The following is a 17,538-nucleotide window of genomic DNA, read 5'->3' as shown; positions in this document are numbered from 1 at the left end:
TAAAGGTCAGCCTTTTGCAATGAGCCTTAGTCCGATCTGCAGGTAAAATCCTTATTTTCATTTTCCCCCTCAATATCTTTCATGTCTCTGAAAATACGGCGCGTCTCCGAGTCACCCATTTGACTCGGCAGGAAAACAGATTACGAACGCCTTCAGTAAAAGGCAAAACAAATGAAAGCGAGACTATCCCTCACCAGATATCAGTCCCATTTTTGCCGTTATTTGCGCCTTGCTACTCACGCGAGCGCAGGAAATCTCGGTCAAACCAGTGAAGTTAACTTTCCTTCTAGCAACGAGAGTCCAACTAAAACATAACAGTTGGTTTTGTCACAATTTACAGTTGATTACCATCATCAACTTCCCCTTTTGACAAAAGTCGACATCGGCCCTGAAAGAGTTCATTTATTGGTATCGACTTCTGACCAAAACATGAAAGTTCCTGGGTGATTCCAGACACTTGACCGCAGCTGTGCATAACCAGAGGGAGCCATCAAGTGTTACTCGTTTATTTAAAAAATCCTTATTTTCATTTTCCCCCTCAATATCTTTCATGTCTCTAAAAATACGGCGCATCTCCGAGTCACCCATTTGACTCGGCAGGAAAACAGATTACGAACGCCTTCAGTAAAAGGCAAAACAAATGAAAGCGAGACTAAACCGAAGCGTCCGAAACCCGGACGAGAGGTCAGTAAGCACGCAATAAGTCGAAAATCAGGGCAAGCAAAAGAAATTGCAATCACACAAGAAGAAGTCAAAATGAAAATAAGGATTGGAATTGCAGATCGGATACGGCTTAGACCAAAACGCCATCTGCTGATTAAGTCAAGGTTATGACCCTGGAGACCACACCCCTAGAAACGTGGGATGAGACCCTGACAACGGTACACAAAATAGCAACTCTAATAGGCAAAGGGAACTAAACCTCAGTTTTCAGCCTAAATCACGACAAGATGTGACTAATTAACAAGAAGCTAACGGAGCTGATCAGTAGGCCGCTGAAGGAATGGTTGCCAAAAAAGGGATTTAATTCCAACTACAAACCAGTCACGTCAAGCAGTAACAGCCATTAGCAACACTTAGCTGTATTTCTCGATTAACTCTTTGAGGGCTGAATATTTTTTCCAAAACTCGGTTTCTGAAACGCAATGGCTTCACACACTAATCAACGTAAAACATCTGCTGCTGCATGCTGTGGCTGCCAGTTTTCCAAGAATGTGCAGCAGGCTTGCTGCCAGGCTGTCTTGGCGTGGCTGGGGTGGCAGCAGCAGTGATCATGGTCACAGTGCATTGCAATCTGGTTTCTTTCTCTTATCATTGCCAAGTGGCAGTCCTACCTGGCGAACGTTGTCAGCATCACGATTAGCTGGGGGACCAATCAGCTGAAGCTGGAACCTCACATTCGTTTCCGATCAATTATATCAAAATCGGAGTCTGGCAAGTCATAGTCCAATTCGGAAAGAAGAGGGAATACGTTGTCCACGGAGTATTTGGTTTACACATTTGCTTTGATCTCTCACCAGATGTCAGTCCCATTTTTGCCGTTATTTGCGCCTTGCTACTCACGCGAGCGCAGGAAATCTCGGTCAAACCAGTGAAGTTAACTTTCCTTCTAGCAACGAGAGTCCAACTAAAACATAACAGTTGCTTTTGTCACAATTTACAGTTGATTACCATCATCAACTTCCCCTTTTGACAGAAGTCGACATCGGCCCTGAAAGAGTTCATTTATTGGTTTCGACTTCTGACCAAAACATGAAAGTTTCTGGGTGATTCCAGACACTTGACCGCAGCTGTGCATAACCAGAGGGAGCCATCAAGTGTTACTCATTTATTTACGAGACCAGCAGGAGATAAAAAGCAGTTTTCATCGCAGCTCACCTCACCTCACTTCGGAGACGCTGGAGAAAATTCCAAAAGTGGAAAACAAAAAAAAAGCTGCGAGCAACGAGTCGCCGTTTATATTGTAAACCCCAAAGGCAGCCACAGTAAAGAAACGCAGACAGCGGCCCATGGAGCGGATGTCGCGTTTGGATTCACCCCTTTGTAAATGAACATCTCGCACGCCATTCAGAAGTCTCGTATGTGGGGGCCGCGGAGTGAAGCGGGACTCGCCGTCGCATCCAACGGTAATAAGCGTCGGCCACAAACTTCACAGCACACGATTATTGCCGCCTGCAAACAAGTTCACAGAACGGGTAACTTCACATGTCTGACATTTTAACAAGTAAAGAATAATAAGCCCCCATATCTCCCCGGAGATCTGTGTACAGGCAATGGCAGATGTCAGCTACTGTTTACTTATCAAGACAAACCTGAACCTCGTCGTGCCGCTGCGACAGATTAAAAGGCAGGAGAAAAATCAGCACCAGTGAGTCCCTATGATCAAGAAACACCCGATAATACAGCAGCCGGAGAAACACCGAAAAAAGGAAAAGAAAAGAAAAAGGTGCTACTCCAGCATTTTAAAGCAGCCAACCATGCAGTGACACACAAAACAGTTCAAATGTCTGTTACACTGAACAGCTAAGCAAGTAAAAGACGATTGGGATTCCAAAGGCTGAAGTGAATGGACTGGCATCCCGACTGGGTGGACCCTTACCACATAGGGACAAGCTGGGACGGCTCCAGGCAAGGTGAGAACGTAATGGATGGACTGAGGGCCCCGGCCTAAAAAGGACGTTAGGTGGCAGTGCCCTCCTGGGCCGCTCCCATTCGGGACACCCACAGGGCTGCATGTTGTTCATGAACGCAGCATTGTTGGCGTCCTTGGGGAATAATAAAAATAAAATACATTACTAGAATAAAAGTGCATTACTAGAAATGTCGGTGATGCGACATCTGCTGGAACAGATAGAACTTTATATGTCCCCTGGGGGAAATGTGGCTTTTTATAGAAGCCCTTTAAATAAATAAATACATAAATAGGCTGATAAGTAAGTAAGTAAATAAAAAGACAGTCACACTGGAATGACAATAAAGCAAGAAAATTCAAAAGAAAAAAAAAGTTCTGACTTAGCTCTCACAGTCACGGTGAGGCATCGTGCAGATGTTCTGCTGTTATGTCACTGGGTGTAGAATTTGTAAAAGCAACTTTGGTTGTGATGTGCCATCTGTTGGAATGACAACTGCAATGAATATCTCTGTTACAAGTAAATTAGTATGAGATTCGTAATAGAAGTGTTTATGTTTGTGATGCACCATTTGTTGGAATGACAGAGGTATAGTAAATGAACAGATGCACAGATACTCAGACACTTGTGCTCTTTAAGCTGTGCTACCCAGCTAAGATGGGTTGAAGTCTATATAATCGTTGCAGACCTGTGTTGTCGTTTGCAGTGTGCCATTTATTGGAGTGTATTTTGCAATGCATGGAGTGATAAAATGTATTGCATTTTCTTTCTAACAGATGGCACATCACAGACATTTGTAGTAATTAGATGAATTGCTAGAGATGTCTGTGATGTACCTTCTGTTGGAATGATAAATGCAATACGCACGTCTCTTTTACATGCCAAACAGTAGGGGTTTTATAAAAGTAGTGTTAATGTTTTTGTGATGCACTATCTGTTGGAATGACAGACTAGTAATGGGACGGACACACAGACACTTGTCCTTTTATTGAGGTGGATTGGTCATTTTTGCTTTAAAAGTTTTATGACTTTTGGTTATTTCAATTAATAGCTGATATGATGGAATTTAGTGGGTAACTGACTGGTGTGGGATTGCCGCTAAAATTAAGAAAGATTGTATTCACTGCACTAAATATTCACTTGGGTGATTTTTGGGGTTTTTATTCATTTATTTTTTTTTATCTATTTTCCTATTTAAAAAAAACCCTTTATATTATAAAAGCACCTAATAATTCAGCATTTTTCCAACACTACAACTTATCAGTTAAACTCCAGGCCTGCCCCCCATCCTGATCTGAAGCATCCAGCAATTTTACTTTGACATTTCATCCAAGAGCTGAACTCTTTATCAGGGACTTCATCGCTCCTGCCCTGTGCCCACCGCATGCTGCCCCGTAACCCTGATTAGGATAAGCACGTTTGGAAAATGGATGGATGTTTCACACATTTGAACCACAAATGTTAGTCACAAACCCTTCACGGCTAACAAGAGCTCGTCAGTCTGCACCATCTTCACATCTCTGGCATTGCTGTCTGTGAAAGCCATTGAGCTAACCACATAACATTTGACACGTGTTAAACATACAGAACTTCAGGTAGTCTACTAATTCACGTAATTGCACATATTACACAAGTACAGCTGCTGTTTCTCCTGTCGGCTGCTCCTGTTAGGGGTCACCACAGCGGATCATCTTCTTCCATCTCTTCCTGTCCTCGTCACCTTGTTCTGTCACACTCATCACCTGCATGTCCTCTCTCACCACCTTCTCTTAGGCCTTCCTCTTCTCCTCTAGCCTGGCAGCTCTATCCTTAACACCCTTCTCTCATTATACCCCTCATCTCTCCTCTGCACATGTCCAAACCAACGCCATCTCGCCTCTCTGGCTTTGTCTCCCAACTTGAGCTGACCCTCTGATGTCCTCATTTCTAATCCTGTCCATCCTCGATACACCAAATGCAAATCTTAGCATCTTTAACTCTGCCACCTCCAGCTCTGTCTCCTGTGCCACCATATAACACAGCTGGTCTCATTACCTTCCCTTTCACTCTTGCTGATACCCTTCTGTCACAAATTACTCATAAAACTCTTCTCCACCCACTCCATCCTGCCTGCACTCTCTTCTTCACTTCTCTTCCAAAATCCCCATTTTCTGTACTGTTGATCCCAAGTATTTAGACTCATCCACCTTCGCCAACTCGACTCCCCTCATCCTCACCATTCCACTGACCTCCCTCTCATTCACACACATGTATTCTGTCTTGGTGGTCCTACTCACCTTCATCCCTCTTCTCACATACCTCTCCAGGGTCTCCTCGACCTGCTCCCTACTCTCGTTACAGATCACAATGTCATCAACACACATCACAGTCCACGGGGACTCCTGTCGAATCTCGTCTGTCAGCCTGTCCATCACCATTTTAAATAAGAAAGGGCTCAGAGTCGATCCCTGATGTAATCCCATCTCCGTCACTCCTACCACAGACCTCACCACGGTCACACTTCAGATCCTGTACCACTCTTACGTACTTCTCTGCCACTCCCGACTTCCTCATACAATACCACAGCTCCTCTCAGTCACCCTGTCATCTGCTTTCTCCAGGTCCACAAAGACGCAATGCGACTCCTTCTGACCTTCTCTAAACTTCTCCATCAACATCCTCAGAGCAAACATCACATCTGTGGTGCTTTTTACCCGACATGAAACCACACTGCCGCTCCAATACAAATATATCTTACAATATATGCAAATACAGCTTACTGTTACAAAATATATTTAATAATCACCAATGTAATAACGGCCCCTTTGAAGAAGTACCGTTTTTACTCGTGTAAGACGTGCACCCTAATTTGTACAAAGAAAATCGCAAAATCATTTTGCCCCGTGTACGCCGCTCATTGTGACTGTATAGGAAGCGTTTAGCGCACGTTTTCCGCGAAATGCCCTTCTGTTTTTGTTGCATGACGAAAGTTTTTCTTTCCTCCGTCACCAATCTCGAACACATGACTCTGGAACACCGCACTTGCGACCTGCTGCCAGATTTTCTATCTTCTCTTTTAGTTTCTCTCCCGCCGTGAAGGAGCATAAACGCTTGCTACTATCCATGCTGAATGGCGACGCCACACTGATTCAAAAACAACAGCGAGAGAGAGCGCGAGCGAGCCAGCGAGCCCAAGCAGAAGAAGTACATTTCCTCGTGCATGTCACGCACCTGATTTTCGGGATAAAATGTGCACGTGGTACACACGTAAATACGGTAACTATAAATGTAAAATGCACAGACTTTTCCGGCCAGCTAACTTGGTGCCTGAAAACACCTGAATGTCACGCCAGGCATTGGCCTTCTAACTTCTTTGCATCTCTGACTTACACCCTGCAGTTTGTAGCAATGGCTGACAATTCATTTTCATCTCACGGTTTTATTCAGACTGGAGATCACCAGGTTTCTAATGGAATAGCTGGAACAAAGCAGACAATAAATACTAAAAACATGCATGAAGAAGACTCTCACGTGACCGGTGCCACGCCGTCCAGTCGCATTGTGAAGGACTAAAACCGCCAACGGTACTCCTGGTTTGAGGGGTCCCTGGTTACGCTTCGTCACAACTTCACGCAGCCGACCTGCTTAATGCTTGAGGTTCAAACTGCAACTTTAATATCATAGCCAGCGGTTTACCCTTCAGGGCTCAAATAATGGAAGGAGAGGATAACGGATTTGATTGTACAATCTTATTTAAAGCGCTGCTTGAAAACATGAAAGTTTCATTTCACTTACCTTGTTAGTGCTGAGCTGTGAGGCGGAGGGGAGTTTTTGTAGAAATGGCCAAACCCGAGCACTGCAGGGTGCCAAGGATTTAAACCTTTTGGGTGCAACCACATCTCAGTAATGGGGAGCAGGGTTTAAATTAAAAACAATTAAAGTCTTCCATTTGGGTACGCCAGCCTGTTTTAATTTGAATTGTGCAGGTAGCTGAACTCAAACGTTTAAGTTTCATTCTTTGTAAACTGTAAGTAAGAGTTTTGGGGTAGGAATCGCGCAATGGGATTCAATTCGGCTCTGGAGCCCCATTAGTTAAGTGGTTTGGTCCAATCAGGACAGCCAGGTGGGTGGGCTCAGAGCAGGAGGAAGGTGCGATTTCGGTGAGCTCTCACTGGGAGGTTTAATGCAAATGTCATTAAAGAGTTTCTACTCGTTCGTTTGCTTAAGGTTTTCATTTTCTTGTTCCGTTGTATAAATAAATTAAGCACTTGGCTTTGGTAAAATAAAATCTGTTGATATGGGCGTTAATGGATATTGAATTTTTCTATGAATAAAATGTAGTAAAACTATTGTGACACAATTACTTTGTTTTTTTTTTCATTGGTACGTTTGCTTATAATGCGTGGAGCACCCATTGTGAAAGCCCACGTCTGTCTGTCTGTCTGTCTATCTGTCCGTCTGTCCGCTTGGCCCTGTAGACCAATTTTGTTGAGACGTGGCCCGCTTATTCTCGACAGTTCCATTTCCGTTCAAGGTACCTGAAAAAACAGATTGCGCCGTATGGCATTTTAAAATGTCTAAAAAATTTCCCATTGAAAAGCACTGGCGACTTTGTCAACTCGTCCATCGTAAAACGGGGAAACATTCGGTGCGACTTCAACTAGGAATGCGTTTACTGTTTTACCCGAACAACGGTTACATAAACTGGTATGTTTTGTAGATTTTCACCTTTTACTCGTCTGACAGCCCAATGCAAGACGGTCCAACGGCGGGCAGATCACACGCGGGCACAGACTCCTCACACAGCAGCGCCCTCTCCAGGTTATTACCGTAAAGAACCGACGATATCAACCTGCAGCTAAATGGCATTTAAACTCATTAATAACACGGGAGAGGCGCAGCTGTGTCGCACCCACTAGATGACGAAACAACTCGGGATCCTGGTTGGCAACCCCCCAGGCAGATACGCAGTCCAGTCCTACCCTCCGAAAATGACCCTCTATCTGCCCTATCTATCGGTCCCCAACAATGAGGATCCTATGTGCCGGATCACCCTCGGGTAATCGTGCCACATGGCCGTAGTGCCGTAACTGACGCTCCCTCACAATGCAGGTCATGAGCCTTATTCGGGACTCCGTGAGCAACACAAAGTCAAACCAACAACACCCAAGGATTCTCCAGAGAGACACATTACCAAAGGAGTCCAGTCTTCATCTCAGGTCACTGGATAGCGTCCATGTCTCACAACCATATAGCAAGACAGGAAGTACCAGGACTCTAACGACTTGGACCTTCATCCTTTTTCAGAGATATCGGGAGCGCCACAAACCCCTTTCCAGTGACCTCATGACGCCCCATGCTCTCCCAATCCATCTACTGACTTCATAGGAAGAGTCACCAGAGTCACATGAATGTCACTGCCGAGGTAAGTAAACCTCTCAATGATGTGGTCGACACTCTCGCCGCAAACAGACATACTACTGATGGCCGTGCCCAAGAGGTCATTAAAGGCCTGGATTGTTGGTTTTTATCAGGACCCTCACAAGCCCAGACACTCAGATTCCTTACTCAGTCTCTCGAGTTCTCCCATCAGAGCCTCCATTGACTCTGCGAAGATCACAGCATTGTCAGCAAAGTCAAGATCCCTGAATAATTCTTCACCAACAGATGCCCCACAGCCGCTGGACCCCACAACCTTGCCCAACACCCAGTCCACACAAGCATTAAACAGAGTAGGAACGCCACACACCGCTGACGGACCCCAGAATCAACTGAGAAAAACGCAGAGGTCCTGCCTCCACTCTGCACAGCACTCCCAGTACCAGTGGACAGGCCGGCCATGATATCCAGCAACCTCAAGGGGATCCCGCGAACCCTCAGGATGTCCCACAAGGCAGCTCGATCAACCGAGTCGAACGCTTTCTGAAAATCGACAAAGGCTGCAAAGAAACTCTGCTGATATTCACGTTTGTGCTCCATGAGAACCCTCAATGCCAGGATGCGGTCGATGGTAGACTTCTTATGTGTAAAACCAGACCATGCATCGGGGAATGAGAAGTTGTAATAAGCATTGTGGCCTGCATTTTCCAGAAGTGCTTTATTCATCAGTATTTGAGCATTTCGGACGTTGTGAACAGACGACCTGATGTGTAGATTACACAACACGAGTCACGTGAGATCTTTTTCGTGGCCGTTTCTGATATCGTATTCAGGTCTCCTGAACTGGACACCATACGTGCCTATTACAGTTCAGAATAAAGGATTGAAACAAAGTATCAGGGCTGGGGTCTGTGGGGATACCCCGCTTAATTTTGTTAACATACTGAAGAAAGATCTGTTTTGAAGAAAAAGGAACTTCAGAGGTGCAGAGAGCCATTCTCCTCAGAAGCTACTCCAATAGTGAACAACAAGTAGCACATTAAAGCAATCTGGACGAGGGAAGGCCATTAGACCAACAAAGCTCACACTTAAATCCTCCAAAATAACATCAAGTCAAGTTCTAAAGGCCCCTGAGGTCCTCCTGTCCACCACACCACTTGGTCTCTTATTCCGTGTGTCTGTGTCTCTCTATGTGAAGATAAACTTCCTAATGTTTGTGCGACATTTCCCCATAACAAGCTGAATGAACTCATTTTAAAGTCACCATCTTAATCCACTGCACTAATTCCCTTCATCATTTTAAACACTTCACTCAGGTCTCTTCTTCATCACCGTAAACTGTAAAGGCTCAGCTCTTTTAATCTTCCCTCATAACTCATCCCCTGTCGCCCTCTAATCAGCCTCGTCGCTCTTCTCTGGAGTTTCTCCAGTGCTGTTATGTCTTTATGGAGACCCAAACTACACCCAGGACTCCAGATGAGGCCTCACCAGTGTGTTACAAAGCCTGAGCAGAACCTCCTGTGACTTGTACTCCACACATCAAGGCGCTATATAACCTGACATTCTGTTAACACTTTCCAGTGAGGGCTTCGGTTAAATAGGGCTGAGACCGGAAAGGGGGTGTGGCTTTCTTTGTTAGTGAGGGAAGTGACCTCATTGGTCTTCCTCCTCCATTCTGTGATAACAGACAGTAAAAGTTAGCGGCCGTGTCTTCTCCTTTCTTGTATCCGTTGTGATCTATGGCCGGCAGTCCATCCTGGCCAATACCCCCAAGCCGCCAGATGGTGCCCTCCCTGTGACGTGGAGATGCCCCGAATTCCAGCAGGGCATCATGGTATGTGGAGTTTTAATGCACAGCCGTGCTGGATAACGTCGGGGCCGCCAGGGAGGCCCACAGACTTATATTTTCAACACAGCCCGGAAGTACGTCACAATCACGGGGACAGAAGAAACGACGTAGAAAAGGAGTTTTCACCTGACCCGGAAGTGCTGGATAATCACATGGACTGAGGGATCAGAAGCACTTCTGGGTCAAGGACCATAAAGGACTGTGGGAGATCCCAGACGGGCGAGCTGAGTTGGGAGGAAGGGAACAACGCGTCTGGGAGTGGAGGATTGTTATTGGATTATTGATTATTGTGATTTATATGAGTATTGTGGAGTGGAGGGTGCTTTGTGCACTTATTTATAATAAAAAGTCAATATTTGGGACTTTTATCTGGTGTCTGGCGTCTGGGCTGAAGGTTCAAGGGGACGACAGCGCCCCCTATCTGTCACGCCGTGCAGCACAAACCTGTAAAACGCTCCCCTTGCCTGTGTGTCTGACAACGAGAAATCTTTGATATGTCCGTTCTGCATGAAAACATGAGGTTAAAAAGTTTTCTCCGATACCCGCTCACTGCAAAACTATGTTGGGTAAGTAACATGTCAAAAATATTATTTATGGGTGGAGTATAACTTTAACATAATTTTAATGGTATTGTCGCCGCCGAAGTGTAGGGCGAAGTCAAGAATGGGTAAAATGCGTGCAGAAAGAAATCTCTCAGTCCAAAAGTTTGTTTTAAAAATATTTAGTGAAAGTTAAAAGCAAATAATCCACACAAGAATAAAAGGAAAAATAGTTACACACGTCTGCGGTGGGTTGGCACCCTGCCCAGGATTGGTTCCTGCCTTGTGCTCTGTGTTGGCTGGGATTGGCTCCAGCAGACCCCCGTGACTCTGTATTCGGATTCAGCGGGTTAGAAAATGGATGGATGGATAGTTACACACGTAGAATAAAAGGCAAAAAAAGGGAAAAATGTATCTTCTATAAACGTAGCTTTTCTTGAGAAACTTTAGTGATTTCTGTACTTAAAAGTACTTTACTTCTTCTTTCTATACTTAGATTCTTAACTTCTTTCTATACTTAAAGGTTCTTAATTTCTTCTTCTGTACCCCTTAAGCGTACGGTACACTATTTTAAATAAGTACTGTTTTCTTAGAGTTATTTCACACACTCAAAAGGCCCGCAGGCCACGGTCACGGTCACGGTTTAAAACCGTATGCCTCTACACCTTACACATGGCAAGGCTGTCACTAACTGAAGAATAAGGTTTACTCAAAGCTGTTAGAAATGGCAGCAATATACCAATAGAATTCTACTTATGGGGGTTATAGGAACCTCCCATAGATAATAAATATTCATGAATCTTATAAATCTACTCTTACAGGTATCATGAAGGGAAAACTTGGGGGTTGGTGGCAGAATTGGCATTCCAGCCACTGCAAAGAACCTCACACTGTTCCAGTGTGGTGCCAAGGTGTCACCTGCTGCATGGCTGCACTTGAATCTCAATCCGGGTGGTTCGCCGTGTGGTGGGTACGGCAACGCGCCGTAATCAGCGCACGCTCCCAACCTCTCCCCTCTCTTGATGAAAAATAATGTCCATGTGTATCAAAGCCGTGAACACTTCTGGGGGTTTCTAGACTTCCGCCTGGTAGTGGAGGTGGGATGGTCACATGTCAACAAACCTTTGGCCATAGAGTGCACGTAGAAAATGCTTAACCGCCCCATTAGGACGCACATTGTGGTGGGCCGGGACACCCCTATGATGGAAGGACATATCTGGGGAAATACCTCCCCAGGAACACGAGAGGGCAATCCCCCCGAATGGGTTTGGAGCTTAGAAGCCTGTGGCCACCACCAAGGGGCCCCTGGACAATTCCAGAGCCCTGGACTGCCAGAAGAGGAGCTGGGAGCAACTGGAGCGGTTGTTGTGGAAGTACTGCGGGGGCAAACAGAAGTGCTGTCGGAAGAGGATCCGAAAGTACCCGGGGAACTCCGTTCGAGGATCCAGAGTCGGGTGGAGGTGGACAAAGCTTGCTGGGTGAGGAATGGAGGTGGCAGAGAAAGAGAGAGAGAAGAAAGGACTTATCAGTTAGTCAGTTAGCCTGTCATTCTCTGACCCGCTATATCCTAACACAGGGTCACGGGGGTCTGCTGGAGCCAACAGAGGGCGCAAGGCAGGGCACCAGCCCACCGCAGAAGGAAGGACTGTGTTTGGTTTTCTTGTGCTTTATGGTACTCTGCTCTGTAGTGGGGAGCGAAGAGAAGGCGCTGGACCCCTGGAATAAAAGGTGTGTGTTGGACAGTATTTGCGTCTGCCAGTCTGTGTCGGGTAGGGTGGATGGTACGGCCCCTGGGCATCACCACATTCTGTACCAAAAAAAAAAAAACAAAGCCTGGTGAGCCTGCAGTCCTCACCCTGACAGAATGTCAGGAAGTCGCACGCCAGCTGCCGACCCGGCCTCGCCGTAGACAGACGAACAACACGCAGGCTCGATTTCCCACACATTTTTCACATATACTGTAATTACTTATAGACATTATGCAATTACAATATAATTAGAAAAGCTGTGTTTGAAATGCACGGCACCTTTTTAATGCATCATTAGCTCTTAACAGACTCGCTGTGAGGCATATGTAAAACGTCAATAGGAATCGGCTAAAATGAAATGTTATACCTGCACCAGACGTCTATCAGGAATGACGGATGCTTTAACAAAAGTGCTTAGAGCCAAAAAAAATAAAAAAAACTAATTAACGAGACATTAGTCAAGTCAGCCGACTGCCTTCTTCCTGGTTTAACAAGGCTCTGGTAATCAGCTCTCCATAATCAGGGATAGAAGCGGAGACGAAGTGAAACTCACAGCCCCTCAACGGTTAGGAGGTTAATTCCAATAATAGCCGTTAATAAGATGGGAACCAAACACACACAGAATGATGAGCGAGACACCGGCATTAAAAACTGCACTCTTTACTTTGTCAGGGACGACCGGGAGTGGACCACCTCGAGGTGAAGGGACAGGAAGGGAGACGGCTTACACGGGGCTTTCTCTCCCCCAGGACGCTAGATGGCAGCGTGTCCAGGCTTCAGTGGGTGGCCACAAGGTATGCTGGGTATTGTAGTGCCTAGGGAACAGCCTGGTTGGGTACCCGTGGGGGCCGTCAGGCGGAGCTGCAGGATTTGGGGGTCCAACCTCATCTGGAAGGACTCTCGGAGATTTGATAAAAGGAGCCAGAGCTGGGAGGTAGAGGAGGAGAAGGAGGACAACACTTGTGTGGAGGAGGCAGTGACAGTGAGAGAAGAAGACAAAAGACTTGTATTGTATTGTGCTTGTGCTTCATTGTACTTGTGGCCGTGGTGGGAAACACCTGGGGAAGAGTTTCCCACGATAAAAGACTCTTTGTCTTGTGTCCATGTCTGCTTGAGTTGGGTGTTTGGGGAGCTGGAGTGCCCCCCGGTGTCCACCACTTACTGTTTTTATTTAATTATTATCTAATTTATGATTGTCATAATTAATTATAAGGAGAAAAATGTCATTTGTTTAACTACTACAGTGTTTGGGGTGAAGGTCGAGGGGCAGGTCACACCAGACTTCTCTGTCCCCAGCTAAAGACTCCAGCTCTTCTTGAGGACTTCACATCCCGTCACACCCCCAGCACCGCCATGTTTAACAGATGAAGTGGTCTGCTTTACCAGTTCCTTGTCGTCTCCACACTTCACTATGATGAGGTCCATCTTTGGCTCGTCTCTCCACAAGACCTTTACCCAGAATTCTGCAGGCTCTTTGACGTCCTTTTTCCCAAACTGTAATCTGCCCGTCCAGTTTTAGTGGTGTTCACCTTGCAGTGTGACCTCCTCTATGTTTTTTGTTCATGAAGTCTTCTGCTGATAGTCGTCTCTGACACACACTGGCCCCATGAAGACTGTCACACGGGTGTGGGGGGCTTTTTCTTGACCACAGTGAGGATTCTTCTGTCGTCAGCAGTGGAGGTCTTCCTTGTCCTACCATTCCCTCTGCGATTTCTGAGCCCACCAGTGTCTTCTTTCTTCTTCATGATATTCCAGACAGTTGATTTTGGTGTGTGACGCTACCAATATCTACGCCAAAGGATGAAGGTCCAAGTCTTTAGAGTCCTGGTGCTTCCTGTCTTGCTAGATGGTTGTGAGACATGGACACCATCCAGAGATGAAGACTGGACTCCTTTGGTACTGTGTCTCTCTGGAGAATCCTTGAATCCTGTTGGTTTGACTTTGTGTTGCTCATGGAGTCCCGAATGAGGCACATGACCTACATTGTGAGGGAACGTAAGTTTCGGCACTACGGCCATGTGGTGCCATTACCTGAGGGTGATCCAGCTCATTGTTGAGGACCCGAGTGGCTGGACCAGGCCAAGGGGTCGCACACGTAACACGTCACCGTGGCAGATAGAGGGTCATTTCCGGTGGGTGGTTGGGACTGGACCGTGTGTCTGCCTTTGCCAACCGGGGTCCCGAGTTGTTTCGTCGTGTAGTGGGTGCGGCAACGTGCTGTACCAGTGCATGCTCCCCAACTTGACTTGACTTGATTTTGGTCATCCTAAGGTGTCACCGATGTCTCCAGTTTTCACCCTCATGATGGCTTCTTTGACTTTCACTTGAACAACTGCAGACCCCAAAGGGTAGAAGCAGGCCGAGGTCTCTTATGAAGTCATGAAACCCACCTGAGTGATCACAAGGACCTGTGACTCCAAGTGTCCCAAACGTTATGATGCCCTGAAATGGGGGAACCTGTAGAAAAGGTGTCGGGTGACCGAAATGTCCGCAAATCCCCTTAAAATGAAAGCCTGCAGTGTGCGCTTTAATCACAATGTCGGAATTGTTTGAGCAAATCATTGAAAAAACGTACTGTTTGTCTCCAATATGACGGAGGCCTTTTGTGTTTAATTGGAACTATTTCTTTAAAAGAAAAATGGCCCCAAGGTCCTCCAACCCTGCCTGTGTGTCGTATATAAAAAGTACATTGAGAACTGAAAATGAATGGCAAGCACATTCACTGCATTTCTAAGGCTATAATGGCAAAATAGTCAGAAACCTCGCAACGTATACGAGAGACAGGCAGCATTATGAGACATCGGTGTGCGGAGGAGAATAAAAGCATAAAGCGGCCAGACTAACGCACTTTGTGCTAATAAAACACGTGAGGTTCTCAGTCTCTTTGGAGGAAAAGACAAAGCTGCAATTAGTGTCACCAGCCGAGCCACCGTGATACTGATAATAGCCTGGCACAGATCAACGCCCTCGTTCTTCAGATCTGGCCTTTCAGCATTGAGACCAAAAAAAAAAAAATTAATAATAATAAAATAATAAAATAAGGCTTCAAAACGACTTTTGTCAGCACACATCACATTTGACGGTCACAGTGTGAGATTCACAAAGAGACCGGAGAACAAAAGACGGCGTGTTAAGGTCGGTAACAGCTCTGAAGTAAGAGAGTAAAGCGGCCCGTCAACGCCACCCCCTTCCACCACCTCTCACCTGATTACCATCTTTAAAATAAAAATCATTCGACGAGAAGTGAACGGTTTAAGGAGAAGTAGTTAACTGTGGAATTATCAGACCGGGCTGAGAGGATGAGAGAAATCCTGCACCTAGAAATGAGAGCGAATCGACGCTCGAGAACGGAGGCTCATCTGGTGGGAAGACAACAAGCGCAAAGGGCAGCGAGAAGTTCACGCCGGGGTCCGCAGAGCGTGTCATCCAGTAAATAACCTTAATGAAGGCTCCAAGTGTACACGGGCACCGTGTTTTATTTTTTTTCTTCAATCTGGCAAACCAATGTTCAAGGTGCCCAGCTTAGCAGGCAATATTGTGCCATTCTATGCAGTCAGTCCTCACCTTGTGGACCATCACGGCTATCGGAACTGGTTGGACAATCCCACTCCAAAAACCAGCCATGGCCATTAATATGGAGTCGACCCTCGAGAACATCCTCCACTCTTCTTGCCACTGGTTTCTACTCCCCCAGCACGCTAGATGGCAGCAGCCCCAGATATCGGTGCCCAGTGGAAAGCCAGCAGGGCATGCAGGGAGATGTAGTCCGGCAGGGCAGACCTGCTGGGTGCCACAAGAGGGTGCTACAGGGAGACGAGCTCCCTGCTGTGATGGACTTCTGTATGACCCGGAAGGGCCCTGGCACTCCCTGGTCCTTAATAAAAGAGACGTAAGACAGGCAACACTCGACTGGAGGAGGGCAGTGCGGATATTTTGTGTATACCGGAGAGACAAACCTGTGTTTTGTGCTTTTTGCAACCGAGAAAAGGATTTTTAGGTGATAAACCAACCTTTATGTGAACCCGGGACTGTAATTGTGTGAAAAAAACAAAAGAAAATCGATATCCGTCTGACCGGCTTAGATAATGTGTGAGTTCTTTTCTTCTTCTTATTCTCCCTGCCTTAGAATTCCTTAAATTTTCCCAACAAACAAACGGCAATCACTAACTACACCCACGGCTCCTCAGAATGAACTTGGCCTGGACGCCGCGTCTGTTGGATCTCATTGACCGCAAGAATCCCATTAGCTTTTCAGGAAACGAAAGGAAAGGGCAAGGGAATTAACTCGCGGAGATTAAATCTTTGGACGTGCACACGTTTGAGAAGCCTTTGGAGAATTTTATGTAAGGCCATTGATTATTTTGTCAGTCTAACCTTTAAACTATGATCAGAGATTTGTGGCTACTACAAAGTTCCATTTGTTGAAATGTCAGAATCTCTGACCGCCCCGTGTTGCTCCGTGACATACACAATCCAAAGCGACCTTCCTGTTTACAGTAAAAGTCTGCAACCTAAAGGATTAAAAAGAGAGAGAAGGAGAGAAAAAACAAAAAGGCGTCTGTAATGCAATTAATGTGAATCAGAAATAAATAACAAGTCACGGGCCCAGCATCCTTTTTTAGGTAACGGTCATCTTTGTGCGGCGAGTCGAAGAACGGACTTTAATAATAAATAGTTAATAAGCTTGAGAGCAAGACAAGAAAAACGAGTGCTGCGTGACGTCAGATGAGGCTTCCAGTTTGACCCGCGGCCTCACGCTGCTGTTGTCAGGGCGGAAAATACACCAACTACAACGGCAACAACTTTTATTTCTACAGCGCCTTTCCATACAAATAATGGAGCTCAAAGTGCTCTACATGATGAAGAAAAGAGAAATAAAAGACAAAGTAAGAATTAAAATAAGAGAACACCAATTAACATAGAATAAGAGTAAAGTCCGATGGCCAACGAGGACAGAAAAATCAAAAAAAACTCCAGACGGCTGGAGAGAAAAAAATAACATCTGCAGGGGGTCTGAGGCCACGAGACCACCTGACCAGACTCCTCTAGTCATTCTACCTCACATCAATGACCTCAGTCAGTCCTCATGGTTCACATGGAAGGACTTGATGATGACGGTCACGTGGACTTCTGGACTTTAATCCATCAATGGAGGACATCACGGTGCTTTGATCAGGTGGTGGTGGCGCAGGTCATAAGAACAGAAAACCGGACAAAGAGCAGAAGAGAGAGTAGGAGTTGGTGCGGATTTTGGAGCCACCGTGAATAGTAATGATAATTAATTGAATATGCAGAGCATCAGGATTAAACTAAAATGAAGTCCATGTTAAAGTATAGTATAAAGTTTATAGTAGAATTCCTATTAGCAGGCTATTCCAGATTTGAGGTGCCTAACAGCAGAAGGCCGTCCGTCC

The 17,538-nt window shown here is 45.9% G+C and overlaps 1 protein-coding gene across 3 annotated transcripts in view; it reads right to left on the bottom strand.

Moving 5' to 3' along the window:
- Window positions 1-17,538, bottom strand: part of fhit (fragile histidine triad diadenosine triphosphatase) — a 1,101,949-nt gene that overhangs the window by 688,001 nt on the left and 396,410 nt on the right. Inside the window, exon 1 of one of the 3 annotated variants that reach the window (XM_039772391.1) lies at window positions 6,405-6,450. The exons of the other annotated variants lie outside the window; for them this stretch is intronic. The gene's annotated coding sequence lies outside the window, so the exon portion shown is untranslated. Of the gene's footprint in view, window positions 1-6,404; window positions 6,451-17,538 lie in introns of those variants that run through there. 3 annotated transcript variants of the gene reach the window in all.

The sequence above is a fragment of the Polypterus senegalus genome, chromosome 12 (genome assembly GCF_016835505.1).
Source record: "Polypterus senegalus isolate Bchr_013 chromosome 12, ASM1683550v1, whole genome shotgun sequence".
In the NCBI taxonomy this organism is placed as follows: domain Eukaryota; kingdom Metazoa; phylum Chordata; class Cladistia; order Polypteriformes; family Polypteridae; genus Polypterus; species Polypterus senegalus.
The sequence above is the reverse complement of the archived record's forward strand: the minus strand, read 5'-3'. Positions and strand labels throughout refer to the sequence as shown.